Source organism: Corythoichthys intestinalis, chromosome 20 (assembly GCF_030265065.1).
Source record: "Corythoichthys intestinalis isolate RoL2023-P3 chromosome 20, ASM3026506v1, whole genome shotgun sequence".
Taxonomy (NCBI): domain Eukaryota; kingdom Metazoa; phylum Chordata; class Actinopteri; order Syngnathiformes; family Syngnathidae; genus Corythoichthys; species Corythoichthys intestinalis.
The window spans coordinates 11594342-11614637 of NC_080414.1; the positions used below are offsets into that span (position 1 = coordinate 11594342).

The window sequence follows — 20296 nt, forward strand, 5'->3', positions numbered from 1 at the left end:
AAGATTTAATAGCTGTTTACTATCGAATGGTTAATTTGCTATCGATACAGCTGTATCGCTCGCCTGTAAAACCGGCCGTATCGGTTTATCGCTCCGGGAGTACGGGGTACCGAGCCCCTTGGTACGGGCTGTTCGGTCCCTGTACGACCGGTGTCAGAGTTTGGTCCGCATTGCCGGCAGTAAGTCGAATTCGTTCCCAGTGAGGGTTGGACTCCACCAAGGCTGCCCTTTGTCACCGATTCTGTTCATAACTTTTATGGACAGAATTTCTAGGCGCAGCCGAAGCGTTGAGGGGGTCCGGTTTGGTGACCTCAGCATTGAATCTCTGCTTTTTGCAGATGATGTGGTGCTGTTGGCTTTATCAAGCCGTGACCGCCAACTCTCACTGGAATGGTTCGCGGCTGAGTGTGAAGCGGTTGGGATGAAGATCAGCACCTCCAAATCCGAGACCATGGTCCTCAGTTGGAAAAGGGTGGAGTGCCCTCTCCGGGTCGGGGATGAGATCCTGCCCCAAGTGGAGGAGTTCAAGTATCTTGGGGTGTTGTTCACGAGTGAGGGTAGGAGGGAGCGAAAGATCGACAGGCGGCTTGGTGCAGCGTCTGCAGTAATGATAACGAGTGGAGCCTTGTTAGACCTCGTTAGAAGTTAGACCTCTTTGACAGCCAGAAATCTTGCTTGTTTGTAGGTGACCAAATACTTATTTTCCACTTTAATTTGGAAGTAAATTCTTTAAAAATCAATGTGATTTTCTGTTTTTTTTTTTTTTTTTTCTCTTCCACATTCTGTCTCATGGTTGAGGTTTACCCATGTTGACAATTGCAGGCCTCTCGAATCTTTTCAAGTCGGAGAACTTGCACAATTGGTGGTTGACTAAATACTTATTTGCCCCACTGTATCCTGTTGACCTCCATTTCTTTTTCCTCCTCAGACAATTTTTCTTCTCTTTTGTTGCTCTGCCATCTTTGCAGAATTTGTGCGAAAGTGTTAGCATCGACTACAGTCTTTATAATGAACGGGGAAAGGGGCAAGTGATGTATGCCGTAAAGCAGTCAGCACATTTGTAGTTTTTTTTGTGTGTGTAGCAGGGTTCCTGACATCCTTCTCAAAGTTAATTAGTGCCGGTGAAAGCAATACAGACCCCCTCAAGATATAAAACAGGTGTCATTCAACTATCTGTCAGGCAACATATCATCACAAATGTTATAAAAATATTTTATAAGGGTTCAAAAGTTACTTAGTGTTGCTTTAAAAGAAAAAAATAAATATATGGTATCAGTACAATATCGGCGATGCAACACAGAATGTTGTCGGAATAAGTATCGGCATGGTAAATGGTATGGGGGCTACTCAAATTCCAAGCTAGGTTGAAGATTTTAAACGAGTTGAGTTCTTAAACTAGAGCTTGTAATCAAAGCTAATCTTGGCTTCCCTGACCAAAAAAGCCTCTGACAAGATAGAAGGAATGGTTAGCATATGCAGGCATAGATGTAAAAGCTAGCAAATTATACCACTTGCTAAAAATGTAGGCTCATAATCCACTCTGAGTGAGCCTTGAGGGAAGTAATAAATGTTCAGCTTTGGACTTTCTAACTCACTTGTTGTGCTCTCAGGGCGAAAAAGAAACATGTTTGATAAGTGGGAGCACACCGGGGTTGAATAAAAAACACTGGCGTCCAATGAAGTTAAGTGTTAACGCTCGAGCGCGCTTGTTAGACGCCCCCGGTGGGACGCCTGTTGTTGACGCAAAGACGAGATCTTTCCGTGGTCGTCTTCGATATTCATGGCTGACATGGTATGTGTAAACACAGAGTCCGTATGACTTTTCGATTGGGGTGTAAATGAAGCGGTTTTCAGCAACAGGAATGCCTCTGGTTGCACATTTGGCGCAAACCTCATTTCCGATTCGCTATGCTAAGCTAATTGTCATCCTTAATTGATGAACTCATTAGGAACGAAACATTAGTTGAGTGTGCTAGTAATCAAAATGGGTTTAAAACATCACCTCGCTGCTATGCTGCTAAATTTGATTTACTATCAGAAATAGATATTTTTGTCATTTAAAATTAGGTTTAAGGTTGAAAAATATGGTTCTAGGTGGTTTTTGCATTGCTAATATGTTCATTGCTAATATGTTCATTGCTTATATGTTCATTCATCCATCTTATGGTTTTTCGTGGTGGGCTGTAACTAGAAAAATATTTTGTGTGTTTCTAGCCAAAATGATTGCCAAGCTCATTAACTCCCATTGACGTCAAAATTTGATGTCTCATTTGAATTCACATTAGAAGGCTCAAAAGTGCCAAATGATTGGATGTCCACCGCTGGATGAATAAACTCTCACCTCAGAAACTATCACTTCAAGCGCTGAAACGTAGAAGTCCCGTTTGAGCGTGTCTTCCTTTTAAGGAGACACATCATAAGTATTCGGGAAAAAAACATGAGAATACCCCATACTTTTAGTTGCTAGCTGCTAACAGTAGCTGCTACGCGCAGTACATTGGGCAGCAAACGGTGGTGGCTACTTTCCCCAAAAATATCAAATTGAGGCATGGACTCATAAGCGGATTTTAAGGGGCGGCAGGCCCCCCCTGGCGGCCGAAACGTGTCATTGCATGAAAATGACTTTCCTATATATATATATAAAAGTTTTAAAGCAATAAAACCGAAACAAAAATGATTGAAACGAACAACAAAATACATTTTTATAATGGATCAAAAATATTTTTCGAACAGATCCTGTGACTAGCACCTTAGACGGTCATTTGTCATTAAAAAAATAAAGAAAAAATAGGGGAGGGCAATTTTATTTTTCAAATTATTTTTCTCTTTAAAAATATTTATTTTGACTGAAGCAACTTTTTGGGGGGATTGAATGATTTAGACACAAATGTCCTACCCATAATATGGCCCGAACACAAAAAGGATTGCTTCATTCAAAGAAAACTTTCACAATGAAAAATTAAGTGTTCAAACGCAAATTTTTCAGTCTCAAATATTTTTTCGCATTCAAAAATGTTTTCTATGATTAAAATTTTTTTTTTTTTTTTTTTTTTTGGATGTGATTTTTCATTTTGAAAATATATTTTTTTGAAGCAACTTATTTTTTGATTGAATAATAAACACAAAAACATCCTAGCCAAAATGTGGCCCAAACACAGATTAACATTACTTCAATCAAAAAAGTTGATTCAATCAAAAAAAAAAAAAAAAAAAAAATTAAAGAAAAATAGCTTTTACATGCATTATTTTGAGTTTCAAATTTATTTTTGCATTTTTTTGATTGCAACTTTTTTTTTTTTAATTGAAGCAACTTTTTTTGATTGAATGATACATAAATCTACCTTCATATGGCTCCGCCCAGGGGATACGAAGCCACTCCTTTGTTTCCCTGGCTATGTGTATGGGATCATTGTCATGCGGAAAGACCCAGCCACGTCTCATCTTCAATGCCCTTGGTTATGGAAGGAGATTTTCACTCAAAATCTCTCGATACATGGCCCTATTCATTCTTTACACAAATCAGTCGTCCTGGTCCCTTTGCAGAAAAACAGACCCAAAGCATGATGTTTCCACTCCCATGCTTCACAGTGGGTATGGTGTTCTTTGGATGCAAATCAGTATTCTTTCGCCTCCAAACACGAGAACCTGTGTTTCTACCAAAAGGTTCTATTTTGGTTTCATCTGACCATAATATATTCTCCCAGTCCTCTTCTGGATCATCCAAATGCTCTCTAGCGAACCGCAAACAGGCCTGGAAGTGTACTTTCTTCAGCAGGGGGACATGTCTGGCAGTGCAGGATTTGAGTCCCCTGGTAGCGCATTATGTTACTGATAGCCTTTGTTACTGTGGTCCCAGCTCTCTGTAGGTCCTCCCGTGTGGTTCTGGGATTTTTGCTCACCGTTCTTATCATTTTGACGCCACGGGGTGACATCTTGCATGGAGCCCCAGATCGAGGGAGATTATCAGTGGTCTTGTATGTCTTCCATTTTTTAATAATTGCTCCCACAGTTGATTTCTTTACACCAAGTGTTTTACCTATTGCAGATTCAGTCTTCCCAGCCTGGTGCAGGTCTACAATTTTGTCTTTGGTGTCATTCGACAGCTCTTTGGTCTTGGCCATAGTGGAGTTTGGGGTGTGACTGACTGAGATTGTGGACAGGTGTCTTTTATACCGATAATGAGTTAAAACAGGTGCAATTAATACAGGTAACGAGTGGAGCCTCGTTAGACCTCGTTAGAAGAAGTTGACCTCTTTGACAGCCAGAAATCTTGCTTGTTTGTAGGTGACCAAATACTTATTTTCCACTTTAATTTTGAAGTGAATTCTTTAAAAATCAAACAATGTGTTTTTTTTTTTTTTTTTTGGGTGAGGTTTACCCATTTTGACAATTACACGCCTCTGTAATCTTTTCAAGTAGGAGAACTTGCACAATTGGTGGTTGACCAAATACTTATTTGTCCCACTGTATGTCTGTGTATGCATTTGTAATTAAGTTTAGAGGTACAGTTTGTGCAGTTACCTGTGAGCGATTAGCTTAAATACATAAGCATTCGTAGCATTTAAGGTAGTGGACTTTTGTGAAGCAAATTAGGCTTATTTAACCTACTAAATTTACATATTGATCAGACTAGATTAGAATAGAGCTGTGGACAGGTGTCTTTTATACTGATAATGAGTTAAAACAGGTGCAATTAATACAGGTAACGAGTGGAGCCTCGTTAGCCCTCCTTAGAAGAAGTTAGACCTCTTTGACAGCCAGAAATCTTGCTTGTTTGTAGGTGACTAAATACTTATTTTCCACTCTAATTTGGAAATAAATTCTTTAAAAATCAAACAATGTGATTTTGTTTTTTTTCCTCCACATTCTGTCTCCCATGGTTGAGATTTACCCATGTTGACAATTACAGGCCTCTCTAATCTTTTCTAGTAGGAGAACTTGGACAATTGGTGTTGACTAAATACTTATTTACCCCACTGTTTTTTTTTTTTTTTTTTCCTCCTCAGCATGGTGCATTCCATGGCGGGTTCGACATATTCAGGTGTGACTTATGGTACGAAAAATACAGTAATTGGATTTGCAAATGTCTTTCCAATTTTAGAAAGTTTTAGAAAAAATCCATACCAGTAGTTGCATGTTTTTATTGGCGCTAACAGTCCTGAAACAACCTTCAACACCAGGAAAAAAAAAAAGAAAATGTTGACTGGACATTTCAAACGCCTATCAATTGTACGGTAAGCAAACCCGCGTTGAAGCTTAATAGCGCGGTTGACTCGCGACGCTTCCCCTCTCGCCGTAAACTGGGTTTAATCCCCGCTGACTGTTTCCGAGTGCGCGACGCTTGGCCCTCGTTCATCTAATCTGCTAAGTAAACGTTTGCGCTCGCGTGTCTAAATGCTAATGAATGTTGACACGGAAGCTCTCCAAAAAGCGCTCACCGACCGACGAGAATTTATTATTCCCGGCATCACAATGGCGGCGGGAGCAGTGCAAACAACCCAAGCGATTCATCAGTCCCGCTGCGATGCTGTTTTTGTGTGCGAGCGTGTGTAGTTAGAGCATGGCTGCCACCACAGGCCCATTGAGTGCAAAGCAACTCTCCTCTTGTAGTCGGCGCCGCATTATTACGCGAGGAAGATGGATCGCCCCGCTGACTCGCCCTCCATCATAATGTCCCTGTTTACTAATCCCCCGGGAGCACATATATACATTATTAATCCCCAGGCTGGACTGGAGGCACAGCGCACGTCCAGCCTTGTGAAAGGCTGCTCCAATAAAAAGGAGTTCCGCAGGGATCCCCGCCGGGGGCTTTAAAGTTCACACTTCCACATTTTTCATGAGAGTACAATAAATAGGAGTTGACTTCCATTGTTTGTAATGGATATTTACAGGAACAGACTGTTAATATGGTCGGGGGATTATATATTGACAGTGAGTGAATACAATAAATGCATATATTCAGGCTTGGCGAGTTAACTCACATGTGTTCAGATTTTAACCGCACATTTACTCATTGTGACTTAATATAGATTAGTATTTCATTCAAATTAGAGTGGATTTAAACTAAAAGTGTGCTAAATACTACTTTTGAAATCATTACATGAAATCCAGCACCCACAGCGGCCCCATGTGGAATAGTTTGGGAAGTCCTGCCCTAAAGGGACTTCGACAGAAATAAAATATATTTAAGCAATCTGGTCTGCACCAGATTGTTTCTCATCTCATCTGGTAAATATTAGCATTATATAACATTTAAGCTAGCGGACTTTTGCTATGCAAGTTAGCCAATACACCAATTGGTTAACTTGCATAGCAAAAGTCCGCTAGCTTAAATGCTATATCATGCTATTGTATAGAACGGGGTGTCCAAACTTTTTGCAAAGGCGGCCAGATTTGGTGTGGTAAAAATGTGGGGGGGCAGACCTTGGCTGACGTCCTTTACGTAGAACAATATATTTAAGCAAAATTTAGCAAGCCATTCAGTGTGTCACATTTGCTTTATTTTTTTTTTTTTTTAATGAATAATTTCAACAATCTTGCAACTAGCTTTTGCGGCGTTCTCTTTCGACTCTCGGGCTCTTGCGAAATACTACTGCTGTGAACTTAAACTAGCTTCAGGTTGCTTCAATTTCTCGCTGCATATCTTCCCTGTAATCTTGTCGTACATGTCAGCGTGTTTTGTTTGGTAATATCGCCTCACATTGAAATCTTTAAAAATGGCGACTGTCTCTTTGAAAATGAGGCAAGACACAGTTGTTGCGTATTTTAGTGAAGAAATAGTCCAATTTCCACCTATCCTTGAAGCGTCGGCCGTCAGTCAACTTTTTTTGTTGTTGTTGATTGTCACCATTTTAGAAAATTGGAAGTAGAGGGTCACACGGAGTAATGTTGCTTAGCCCTTAAATACTTGCAACATGAAGCAATTATCAGAGAATCCCAAAATTTGAAAAATAAGGTCCAAATGAAACCTTTTTTTCAATTTTGTGAAAAGTCAAAATGAATATGTGTAATAAGCGCTCTAATATCTATAACCCATGCTAAATCATGTTTTTTTTTCTTACGGAACCAGCAGATGCATGTGTTGACTTGCATCCATCATTTTTTTTCCAAAAAGAAATGTCAAAATTCTAAATTAGTCTGAAAATCATGACATTTTAGGTGTATCAAATGTGATACATTTGGCAATAAAGGGTTAAAGTGCCACTGCCTTTTAGTGGGTAAATTAGGAGCAGCATTTCGTGTGTAAGCTACTTCAATTGCTGGTTGCAGTACTTCTGACCAATTTATTAAGTCTGCGTGCGGGTCAGATGTTATTGATTTTATTACAGAGGCTGGGGGCCGGATTAAATATGACCACGGGCCACATTTGTGGACATGTCTGGTATAGAACAATTGGCTAACTTGGGTAGCAAAACTCTGTCCGTCCGTCCATCATCTACATTTTAATCCAGGATCGGGTCGTGGGGGCAGCAGCTTTAGCAGGGAAGCCAAGACTTCCCTCTCCCCAGCCACTTCACCTAGCTTTTCTGGCGGGATCCCAAGGTGTTCCTAGTCCAGCAGAGAGACACTCTCTCCAGCGTGTCCTGGGTCGTCCCCGGGGCTTCCCGCCGGCGGGACATGCCCAGAACACCTCTCCAGGGAGGTGTCCAGGAGGCATCTGAACAGATACCCGAGCTACCTCAACTGGCTCCTCTAAACGTGGAGGAATAGTCCCTCGAGTCGAGTCCCACCCGGATGACCTAAATTTCTCACCCTATCTCCGAGAGCCCCGACACCCTGCGGAGTAAACTCATTTCGGCCGCTTGTATCCGCGATCTTGTTCTTTTGGTCACAATCCCAAGAGTTAGCTTCTGTAGCTGGGGGTCCACCACCGCCTTTGGCTGCCGCCCAACTCCCTACGCACCCAACCCCTTTGGCTCTTCCCACAGGTGGTGAGCCCCGGGAAAGGGGGACCCAAGTTCCCTTTTCGGACTGTGCCCAGCCGGGCCCACCAGACGCTAGACTTCGAGCCAGACCGCCAGGCCTGGCTCCAGAGGAGGTCCCCGGTAACCAGTGTCCGGGCAAGGGAAACGTGAGTCCATTTGTGTTGTTCTTCATAAGGGATCTTCTGAGTCATGCTTAGTCTGGCCCATTACCTAGCACCTGTTTGCTATGGGTGACCCAGCCAGGGGCATAAAGCCCCATAGCTCCTAGGATCATTGGAACACACAAACCCCTCCACTATGATAAGGTGATGAATCACAGGGAGGTATAGCAACACTCTGCTAGCTTAAATGCTATATAATGCTAATGTTTACCAGATAGTTTCTGGTGCGCACTTGAAAAAAATCTGGGTTGCACCAGATTGCTTTCATTTTAATTCTGTCGATGTCGCTTTAGGGGATGCATAAATTGCGGAAAACATACAAATTAAACATGAATTAACTGATTGGGCATCTAGCACTGTCAATGGCACTGAATAAATGAGTATTCACAGCCCATCTACCAGTTTTGTTCACTCTAGTTTTGGAATCCTCGAAAGCTAAGCAATTTTAATGTTAGTGTTTGCACATATCTCATTTGGATTAATTACAACGATATAAAGTCCGCTTTCATCTCTGACGACAGAAATCAGAGAACCGCCGTCTTAAAAGGCTAAGTCGACATGCCGTTATTTATCAAAAAGAAGGAAAGGATTAATCATCTCGGCCCGTTTAATCAATGAAGGTCATTTCTTCAGATGTTGATCCCTTGTAGCTAAATGTGTTCACTTTCAGGTCAACAGATTGACATTTTAAGGAGGAAAAAAAACATGAAACGACACGGAAACGTCTAATTGATATAAAGATTATTGCTTATGCGGATGGGAAGGCTGCACTCAGGAAAATCAATCGATTTGTTGTGTCTTTTCCCAGGGGAGATTAAATTAGCGGCATTTTGTCCCTGGGCTGATCAGTTTATTTCTGTCGGTCCCGTCCTCGCTTTTTGCCTAAAAAGCATCCCAAGCCTCTCGCTGGAAATCAATTGGACTGACGGAGGGGCGGCGGATCTTCACGTGACACTCGAGTCGGAAAAAGCTCCTGAGAGGACGCCGACGCTTTGCTGATGACCATTAGCTCGAGAGTCGATGGCGCGAGACAATGAAACTCGTAGTGCATTGTGACTCAGCCCGCTATTAAAGCCTGAGGTCACACACTTATTGAAGTATTGATCTCGGCGCTGTTTGTGTTCCAAAAGGTGGACACGTATACAGAGCGTCGACGTTTAAATGCTTGAATTGCGGGTACTGACCTACATTTACAACCTAAAGTTTAATATTTGTTCAATGGATCTGTAATCATTTCTACTTCAGTCTATTTCTTTTATTTGGTCCAAGTTTCGATTTTTTTTCTGTCCAATCAGATTTTAGTATCTGTTGCCATGCCACTCGAAAAAAAAAAAGTCATGCAAATTATATAAAATGCTCATTTTGACGGCTTAGCACACAAGAAAACAGTAGATTCACAAGATTTTACTTGGTTTCTTGAAATAAAAAAAAATCAACAAATCATCATAATTACGGTTGTTCCGATCATGTTTTTTTTGCTCCCGATCAGATCCCAATCGTTTTAGTTTGAGTATCTGCCGATCCCGATATTTCTCGATCTGATTGCTTTTTTTTTTTTTTTTTGCTCCAGATTCAATTCCAATCATTCTCGATAATTTTTCCCGACCATATACATTTTGGCCATGCATTAAGAAAAAAATGAATAAAACTCAGACGAATATATACATTCAACATACAGTACATAAGTACTGTATTTGTTTATTATGACAATAAATCCTCAAGATGGCATTTACATTATTAACATTCTTTCTGTGAGAGGGATCCACGAATAGAAAGACTTGTGACTTTATATACTGTGACTAAATATTGCCATCTAGTGTATTTGTTGAGCTTTCAGTAAATGATACTGTAGCCCTGCCCAAATGCATGATGGGAATAGCACCATGACTGTGTGTAGTGCTACCAATTCATATATCTTCTCTTCTCTGTGTTGGGAAATAACATAAGGTGTTAAGAAAAAGATCTATTGCTACCTTGCTTACCCACATTGCTTCCCATGATATTTTTAATCGTAGGGAGAGGGATTTTAAGGCTTTAGCCAATTAAAAAAAAGGCTCCAAAGGCTGCCAAAATTCACTCTACTCATTTTACACTGCCTTTTATCTCTCTATATAGGTAAAAGGGCGCCATTACAGATTGAGTGCGACAATACGTGGATGGGTCGTGCAGCGCATGCATTAATTGCGTTAAATATTTTAACGAGATACATTTTTTAAAAAATTAATGACTGCCGTTATCAGGATAAATTTGATAACCCTACCTTAAGCCTAAACTAAACACTCTGGATGAGTGTAACATATTATGTCTGTAACGTTAAATACAATTAGAAAACGATTTAATTAAAAAATATACTGTATATATATAAAAAAAAGGCATGGCCGATATTTTTTTTTTGCTGATTCCGATACTTTAAAAATGACGTGATCGGAACCGATCGCTCGGGATGCCGATCGGGATGCCGATCGATCGGGACATCTCTAATCATAATAGATTTTCTTCAGCCACAATTATGTCTGCTAATTAATGCATGTTTTATGCTTCTGCGTTGGGCCGATGATGTTGCAACGACGTCGACTGTACGCCGTCGATTAGCAGTTGAAGCTCTGCATAGAAGTGAGGCATTTCACTGTAGTGTGCCAGCCAGTCACTAGGGTGATGTATCCTTTGTGTGGTTTCACGTGGCTTCACATAGCACACCTTGCTTTCTTTAATGTCAGAGACCGAACAGCTGTTTCTCGAGCTGGACCTCATCGAAATAAAAAAGGAATAGCTTTAATTCCAAATGTGGAAACGCAGGAGATACGAATAACGTTTGCGGAGGTGGTCTGTCTGACTACTGAACCATTCGAGGCAAACATGGGTTGAATTTGCCACACTTGTTCACCCACTGAGGAATATGGACGAAGATTTGACAATCTTCTTTACCAAATTCAACCTTTAATATCACACCAGCAAAAACCTGTTGATGGTTGACGTCAATTATGTTTCATGTGGACCGATCACAGTCCTTGCCCTTCACGTAGCGACGAATGACTGTGACGCGTCGTCGGGATTTTTGGGAGGCGCACGTCAGGCTATGGCATAGGGTCCAAGCAGAGTATGCCGTCAACAGCGTACAGTGGGGCAAATAAGTATTTAGTCAACCACTAATTGTGCAAGTTCTCCCACTTGAAAATATTAGAGGCCTGTAATTGTCAACATGATTAAACCTCAACCATGAGAGACAGAATGTGGAAGAAAAAAAAAACAGAAAATCACATTGATTGATTTTTAAATAATTGCAACTCATGGTGGAAAATAAGTATTTGGTCTATACCAAAAGTTCATCTCAATACTTTGTTATGTACCCTTTGTTGGCAATAACAGAGGCCAAACGTTTTCTGTAACTCTTCACAAGCTTTTCACACACATTTGGCCCATTCCTCCATGCAGATCTCCTCTAGAGCAGTGATGTTTTGGGGATGTCGTTGGGCAACACGGACTTTCAACTCCCTCCTCACCCCGTGGCATCAAAATGACAACAAGAACGGGGAGCAAAAATCCCAGAACCACACGGGGGGACCTAGTGAATGACCTACAGAGCGCTGGGACCACAGTAACAAAGGCTACTATCAGTAACACAATGCGCCGCCAGGGACTCAAATCCTGCACTGCCAGACGTGTCCTTCTGCTGAAGCCAATGCACGTACAGGCCCGTCTGCGGTTCGCTAGAGAGCATTTGGATGATCCAGAAGAGGACTGGGAGAATGTGTTATGGTCAGATGAAACAAAAAAAAAAGAACCTTTTGGTAGAAACACAGGTTCTCGTGTTTGAAGGAAAAAGAATACTGAATTGCACCATACCCACTGTGAAGCATGGGGGTGGAAACATCATGCTTTGGGGCTATTTTTCTGCGATCTGTGTCAAGGAAAGAATGAATGGGGCCATGTATGGAGAGATTTTGAGTGAAAATCTCCTTCCGTCAGCAAGGGCATTGAAGATGAGACGTGGCTGGGTCTTTCAGCATGACAATGATGCCAAACACACAGCCAGGGCAACAAAGGAGTGGCTTCGTAAGAAGCATTTCAAGGTCCTGGAGTGGCCTAGCCAGTCTCCTGATCTCAACCCCATAGATAATCAGTGGAGGGAGTTGAAAGCCCGTGTTGCCCAACGACAGCCCCAAAACATCACTGCTCTAGAGGAGATCTGCATGGAGGAATGGGTCAAAATACCAGCAACAGTGTGTGAAAACCTTGTGAAGTTACAGAAAACGTTTGGCCTCTGTTATTGCCAACAATGGGTACATAACAAAGTATTGAGATGAACTTTTGGAATTGACCAAATACTTATTTTCCACCATGATTTGCAAATAAATTCTTTAAAAATCAAACAATGTGATTTTCTGGTTTTTTTTTCCACTTTCTGTCTTTCATGGTTGACGTTTAACCATGTTGACAATTACAGGCCTCTCTAATATTTTCAAGTGGGAGAACTTGCACAATTAATGGTTTACTAAATACTTATTAGCTTAGGTACGACGTCGGCCCGACGCAGAAGCATAACAGCCCCCAATGGCTGCGTCGAATAATCTACTAAACGGCAACTACGCGAGTGGGTGGGCTGGCGGCGGATGAACAAATTGCTAGACTGCAAGCTAGCATCAAAACAAGTTATGACCAGAAAATTAACATAACTCATGAGCTGCCATTTAGCTCTTTATTGAAAAAAACCTTTATTTTCTGCATCCCTCCCAATTCGAATGGATGGGACATATAGAAGTGATAAACTCAGTGAAATTCATAGCAGAATGATCAAAAGAATCACATGATTGCACATCCATCACAAAATGAATAAACTGCCATCTCAGAAACTATCACTTCAACGTGTACATCCGACTTGTTGATTTTTTTGTTTCTTGAGCCGACTGCAACATAAAAATGAAATATTTGTGTGTTTACAGCATTCCCAGCTCAAACGGATTGGATGTCGACTCATGACAAACTCGATCAGACGTCTATCATCGTCAATGGCACGGAATTCAAGGATCTGACAGCTTCTCAATGAGGTGACATGTTGTTTGTTGTTGATCATGAAGTATGTCAGCTCTAAAGGATGAGTTTGAAAAGGGGGTTGCACTCGTTAAATGCCGACTGATTAGATTGGGTGGGAGGGAAATTGCGAGGCAGACGTCCAATTGCTCCCCGTGGAGTTGAAGATGCAATCACCTGGCGGTGGTACAAAAGATGTCTTGAAGCTCTTATGCTCCACACTGGATGCTTTTTCTGGTCAATACGGCAGCAATCATAGGCACGCTGCCTTCTAACAGCTCTTAAGTAGCATGACTGATTGACGTCAATGTATCCAGACTAAATGAGGGTTTAGGTGATGGCAAGGGTTTGGAGATTTCAGGGTTTCTACAACATGTTGTGCTTCCACGCCTCCTTGAAGTCTCAATTTGAGTTCATGTGTCATTTCAAATTAGGGTTGCAAGACTAAAAGACTTTTAGATTGAAGGGTTGGTGCAGATGTTTTCTCACGTCTTGGGGTTTGGTATGAGGGTTTCAAGTCGTGGTTAGAATTTCAAGGTGAGAGTTTCAAGACATGGTTATGGTTGCCATGTCAGAGTGTAGATTTTGCAGGTAGCGGTAGGGTTTTAGGACAATTTCAGGGTAGTGTTTCCGTGTTAAAGGTTTTGAATGAAGGTCACAGTTTCAAAACAGGATCTCTAGATGGTGTTAGTGGTCAAAAGCATTGTTTCAAGCTAAGGTTACAGTTTAAAAGTAGAGTTCCAACACTCTAAGTGTGAAAAGTATGGAAGTATACTCGACTATCACTACTCGGTTGTTTTTGCACTACCACAGGTAACCAGAAATTTATCGACATCGGATAGAATACTTATGCATTTTCATTGTTAACTCATTGGCTGCTATAGACGCTATACGTCTTATATACTATACTATACTTAAAAAAGTAATTTAATTACTGATTACTAATCTAGTTACTTTACTGATTATTTTATTATCAAATGAACTACGTTACTTTAAAAGTAACTTATCAGTTACTTTTTACCAATTTTTCTCCGTTTGCTGCCTCAACATAAAAATGACAACAGAAAAATGTCATCGCATGTATTTGAATTTTTCACATAAGGCTTAATCTTTGAGTTAGCGGGCGTTTAATTAGTCGATGGAGTTGATTTCAACTACCGTTGACTCGTGCTAGCTTAGCCACTCCGGAGCCCTGAAACTAACAGATAACTGAAAAACTACACGGAATTTGTTCAAATCAACTACGACTAAATAAAACCCCGCTAACTCCAAGATAAAGCCTAATGTTAAAAATTCTGAACTTCCCCTTTAAAATAAAGACCTACCTGTTAAAATATTGTCTATAAAAGTTGTAAAACAATAAAACAAACAACAAAAATTAATGATATGAACATGAATCCTACAACGTATTTCAAAATGGGTCAAAATCATTTTTTGAGCTGATCATGTGACTGGCAACTTAGAGATCTTTTGTTTTGCTTTCCCAAAACTACACCTGTGGAGGCAAGATGGATATTTAGAATTTCTGTAAACCGAAGCTTTCAAACGCAACCAACAACAACTGAGCTTGAACAGCTTTATATACATATATATATATATATATACACACAATTATTGGCCAAAATTTTGGCGACACCTCAAAGGTGGATACTTTGAAGAATGTAGAATATAAAAAACCTGTTTTCAGTTATTTCACTTTTTTTGCCATTCCACATGTTAGTTCATAGTTTTGATGTATTGAGAGAGGATTTACAATAGTAGTGAATATATATAAAATGCAAAAGAGGTGAGGTGTGTCCAAACCTAGGACATTTGTTTTAGAGTCATCACCATGCTATGCCCCCAGTCTCACAAAAGAAAACTCCGCCTATGGTTACAAACATTAAACAATAAAATGTGCATAAAGGCTGGTTATAAACTGTAGAAATGTTGGCTGTCTTGTACCTGTAGGCTTTGTTTCAAGCTTTGTCGCGTTGTGCTGTAACTCCAAGTGTTTCCGTGTTGAATTGGATGTAGAGTTTTTACCGGCCGACAGTCTTTTTCAGCCAGCCCAAAGTTTGCAACGCATCGAGATATTTTTGTCATCTTTACTGGACAGAAATGTGAAGTAATGGCTGTATTTCCAGTAAGCAAAGGCAGCCATTTGCGGTATACATCCTGCCTTTCACCGTTAGCCTCGCTGCCTCATCAGAATGCTATGTTGTTGACCACGGTGGCAGATGGCGCTCAAACATTATGGTAATACACGTGACCCGTTTTTTTTTTCCCCCGATGAGAAAACGTGAGATGTGATGTCACTCCCAAACTCAAGAGCAATATTTTCTATTCAAATGCTCTTCGTAAAAGACTACAGTATTCTTCATTCTACATATATTATGAGGCAAAAACAAAATAGTAACGCACAGGCACTAAGGAAACTAACTTTAATTGGATTACTGGCTTGGAAAATTGAGCGCGTTAGATTGCTCGTTACTGAAAGTAATCAGATTACAGTAACGCGATGCGTTACTGACAGCACTGGTAGTGGCGAATGGACAATGGAGAAAGTTTATTTAGGTAGTATTGAGAATGGTATCGAGTAGAGATGTCCCGATCGAGGGTCCGATCACGTCATTTTCAAAGTATCGGAGTCAGCAAAAAAATATCGGCCATGCCTTTTTTTAATATGTATATATGTTTTAATTAGTTTTTTAATTGTATTTAACGTTAGACATAATATGTTATAAAGATGCACGATAATATCGGTTACCGATAATTATCGGCCGATAATGGCAATTATGACGTCACGCAGATAATCCAGATATTAAAAAATTAAAACGATAATGCAATCCGATAATTATATACCTGATTAAGCCTCCAAATGTGCGCAACCGAAGCAATTTTGTCCAATTCAGCACCGCCGATATAATAAATAATAATAAATTATAATAAATTATATTTTTACCCAGTAATATTTTCTCCTGTGTTTACTTTAAAAATTTACATTAATGTTTTAATAGAATTATCAGCTTGACATTATCGATTATCGGTTGGAACGAGGAGGAAATAATCGGTAAACGGTATCGGTTGAAAAATGTATTATCGTGCATCACTAATATGTTACTCATCCAGAGTCTTTAGTTTAGGCTTAAAGTAGGATTATCAAATTTATCCCGATAACAGCTGTAATTTTTAAAAAATGTATCACTTTAAAATATTTAACGCAATTAATGCATGCGCTGCACGACCCACTCACGCATTGTTGCGCTCAATCTGTAATGGCGCCGTTTTACCTATATAGAGAGATAAAAGGCAGCGTAAAATGAGTAGAATGAATTTTGGCAGCCTTTGGAGCCTTTTTTTTAATTGGCTAAAGCCTGACAATCCCTCTGCCTACGATTAGAAATATCATGGGAAGCAATGTGGTGAAGCAAGGTAGCAATTGATCTTTTTTTAACACCTGATGTTATTTCCCAACGCAGAGAAGAAATATCAATTGGTAGCACTACGCGCAGTCATGGTTCCACTTCTCCCATCATGCATTTGGGCATGGCTACAGTGTCATTGACTGAAAGCTCAACAAATACACTAGATGGCAATATTTAGTCACAATATACGAAGTCACAAGTCTTTCTATCCGTGGATCCCTCGCAAAGAATGTTAATAATGTAAATGCCATCTTGAGGATTTATTGTCATAATAAACAAATACAGTACTTATGTACTGTATGTTGAATGTATATATTCGTTTCGAGTTTTATTCATTTTTTTCTTAATGCATTGCCAAAATGTATATGATTGGGGTAAATCATCGGGAATGATTGGGATTGAATCGGGGGCAAAAAAAAAGCAATCGGATCGGGAAATATCGGGATCGGCAGATACTCAAACTAAAACGATCGGGAGCAAAAAACATGATCGGAACAACCCTAGTATCGAGTATTTTTGTGGGGAGTATTGATATTGAACATTGTAGTATCGTGTAAACAACTTTCGAAAAATTAGTTTTCCGTGATTGTTACTTTCAAAAATAGGTTTCGTTACTGACATTCACTGCCAGTTTTCCACCTCTGATTTAGTATTTCTACATTTCTAAGTCATAGTTTGACTTTCAAGGTAGGTTTTTCCCTCTTGCTGACTTGTTTCAGTCTTAATTGCATACAGTAGTATGCACAGTGACAATACATCACAGCAGCCAGTTTGCTTGCAATAGGAGTAAACTCCCTATGGTGGGGGACCTAACAAAAAAAAAACTGAGTATGAACTCGGTGATCCAGCTGTCACGTCAGTCATCAGCAGCCGCCTGTGGTATGATTGACAGGCTGGCGACAATGCAGCAGGTGAAGGGGAAATTCACGGAGCTGCTTCCCATCTGGAAAAGACATGCGTCAAGGAGAAACAAAAGGTGTCACTTGACAAAAGAATGTTTGTTTTTTATGATCAAATACAAATTTCTAGGTCCGTTTAGATGTTTGACGTGACAGGTACCAATAATCCGGTCAAACCAGCAGCGTTGTGAAAAACTGACCACTGTATATGAGACCAAAACTTGCCCGGAACGACACTACAAAGTTGGAAACACCCACGACTAAAAGTTGTATCTCAGCTCTCAACACCGCGACCTTATTCATAATGACTTGGGCGGGGGTTGCAAATATCTCAGAGGAGCGCCTTCATATTACATGAAAAAGGTCACCAAATAAACCAGGCTGCTCCAACACGACACGCGTCCGTCAGGCTTAGATCACGACTGACTGACTGATTGTCAGGCCGGCTAAATCTACCTCCAAATATTCCGATGCGGAATTAAAGCCCATCGGAAGCACGGCGGGATTAGAGAGGGGCGCATTGAAAAGCATTGACGGATTGACTGACAAGCCGTCAAGCGGCGCTCCAGATGCCGCGCGCCAGCTCCTTGTTGATAAGCCACGGGCAATTCATCATAGTCACAAGCCAACGCATCCCTGGTGCGCCGCTAAACTGCAATGCGGTTGCCTAGCGAGAAAAGACGCTTCACATACGGCGCATGGCTCATTTGTTCAATTATCGCTCGGGTTGCCGCCAGCCAGCCGCGCTGATGTCCAATCAAACGCTATTACGCCTCTTAGCGTACCATCTGATTGGCCAGATGACGGAAGTCTTTGTTAATCGGGTTACAGCGCTGTAAATGCAAAGGGCACGTTGTTCAATCTGCTATCTATTGATCTGTAAATGTCACATTATGTTTATATTTATTTTACTCGTTTATTCATCGGGAACCAGATTATGGCTCAGTGAATCATTTCCATCCGCGGTCTTATTGAAGAATGTTTCTAGCGATATTAGGTGTGAGCGATATTAATAGTGTAGATTTTCATTAGCCTTTTTCACACTGGTCAGTTACAAAAACAGTCCTAAGAGCTAAATCGCTCATAGCGAACATGACGGTTTTTGTTTCAGCAGTGCGCACAAAAACAAGGGAGGTAGCAGTGTAACTTTTTTTTCCAAGAAAATATATTGACTATATGATAAAAACATCAATTACTGCAAACTGAATGGTGGACATTTTTAAAGGTAACTACAGTCCCTGACAAAAGTCTTGTCGCTTATCCATTTTGTAGAAACAATTCCAAAAAAAATAGGGCTGTCAAACTGTTAAAAATTTTAATCGAGTTATTTTAAAAATTAATCGTAATTCATCGCAATTCAAACCATCTATAAAATATGCCATATTTTTCTGTAAATTATTGTTGGAATGGAAAGATAAGACACAAGACGGATATATATATTCAACATACGGTACATAAGTACATAATTAACATTCTGTTAAAGTGATCCATGGATAGAAAGACTTGTAGTTCTTAAAAGATAAATGTTAGTACAAGTTATAGAAATTTTATATCAAAATCCCTCTTAATGTTTTATCTTTAATAAAATTTGTAAAATTTTCAATCAAAAAATAAACTAGTAGCTCGCCATTGTTGATGTCAATAACTACACAATTCTCATGGTGCTGAAACCCATAAAATCAGTCGCACCCAAGTGCCAGCAGAGGGCAACAAAACACAAAAAACCACAAGTAACAAGTCGACATTACACTGTGCTGTCATTTTAATCTGTTTGAGCGAGGCATGTGCGTCAAGTGCGTTAAATATTTTAACGTGATTAATTTTAAAAATTAATTAACGCCCGTTAACGCGATAATTTTGACAGCCCTACTAATAACCTGACTTTTAATTATTGAATTGGTTTCAGAAATGGCTCATATGAAAGCTAAGACCCTCCCAAATGATGTTGAATGTACAAAAATATATTTGTTTCACTGAAAAAAGATTTATCATTTAATGAAGACATAAAGGTCAAATTTTGGCAAGACAAAAGTTTTGTCGACTACAGAAAGTAGTGTGACAATTGAACAAAAAATGTACTTCAAATACAAAAATATGTTACATAACATAAGCGAATTAAGTAGTGGTGCAGTGAGATCCGAATTTAATATATTGTATGACTTCCGTGGGTTTGAAGGACTGCATCCATGCGGTTCGGCAAGGATTTATACAATGTATTGATAAAGTCATCAGGAACATCAAAGAAAGCAGTCTTGCATGCCTCCCAGAGTTCATCAACATTCTTGGGTTTCATCTTCCATGTTTCCTTTTTCATTCTACCCCAGACATGCTCAATGATGTTCATGTCTGGTGACTAGGCTGGCCAGTCGTGGAGGATCTTGATCTTTTTCCACAGCAGCAGAGCTCCACGAGACCTGGTCACCTGAAGTCCCTGTGTCAACCAGAACAGTCTGTCGAATTCTGTCTAGAAATGGCTTCCATGGTCGAATCAGTGCCCAGAAACCAGCATTAAACAAAAGACAATTAAAAAACCGTGTGGCATTTGCCAAGTCTCACAGCCTGTCAAAAGGATGGATGCTGGAAAAGTGGCAAAAGGTGTATTTTTCAGATGAATCTCCATTGAATTACACCACAGTCACCACAAACGCAACTTAATTTTTTGATTGAATAATAAAGACACAAATGTCCTAGCCAAAATGTGGCTATGTGACACAAAACAACATTACTTCCATCAAAAAAGTTGCTTCAATCAAAAATTAAAAAAATAAAAATAGCTTTCAAATGCATTTTTTGGGGTTTCAAATTTATTTTTGCATTCAAACACTTTTTTTTAATTTTTTTGTGATTGAGGTGACTTTTTTATTGAAAATATATAT

General features: G+C 40.0%; 1 long non-coding RNA gene across 1 annotated transcript in view; it reads left to right on the forward strand.

The window, feature by feature from the left end:
* Positions 1–19877, forward strand: part of LOC130908496 (uncharacterized) — a 66412-nt gene extending 46535 nt beyond the window's left edge. The window contains exons 2-3 of the long non-coding RNA XR_009061605.1: positions 13027–13131; positions 19745–19877. This is a non-coding gene — a long non-coding RNA (uncharacterized LOC130908496). The remainder of the gene's footprint in view (positions 1–13026; positions 13132–19744) is intronic.
* Positions 19878–20296: the final 419 nt, after the last annotated feature.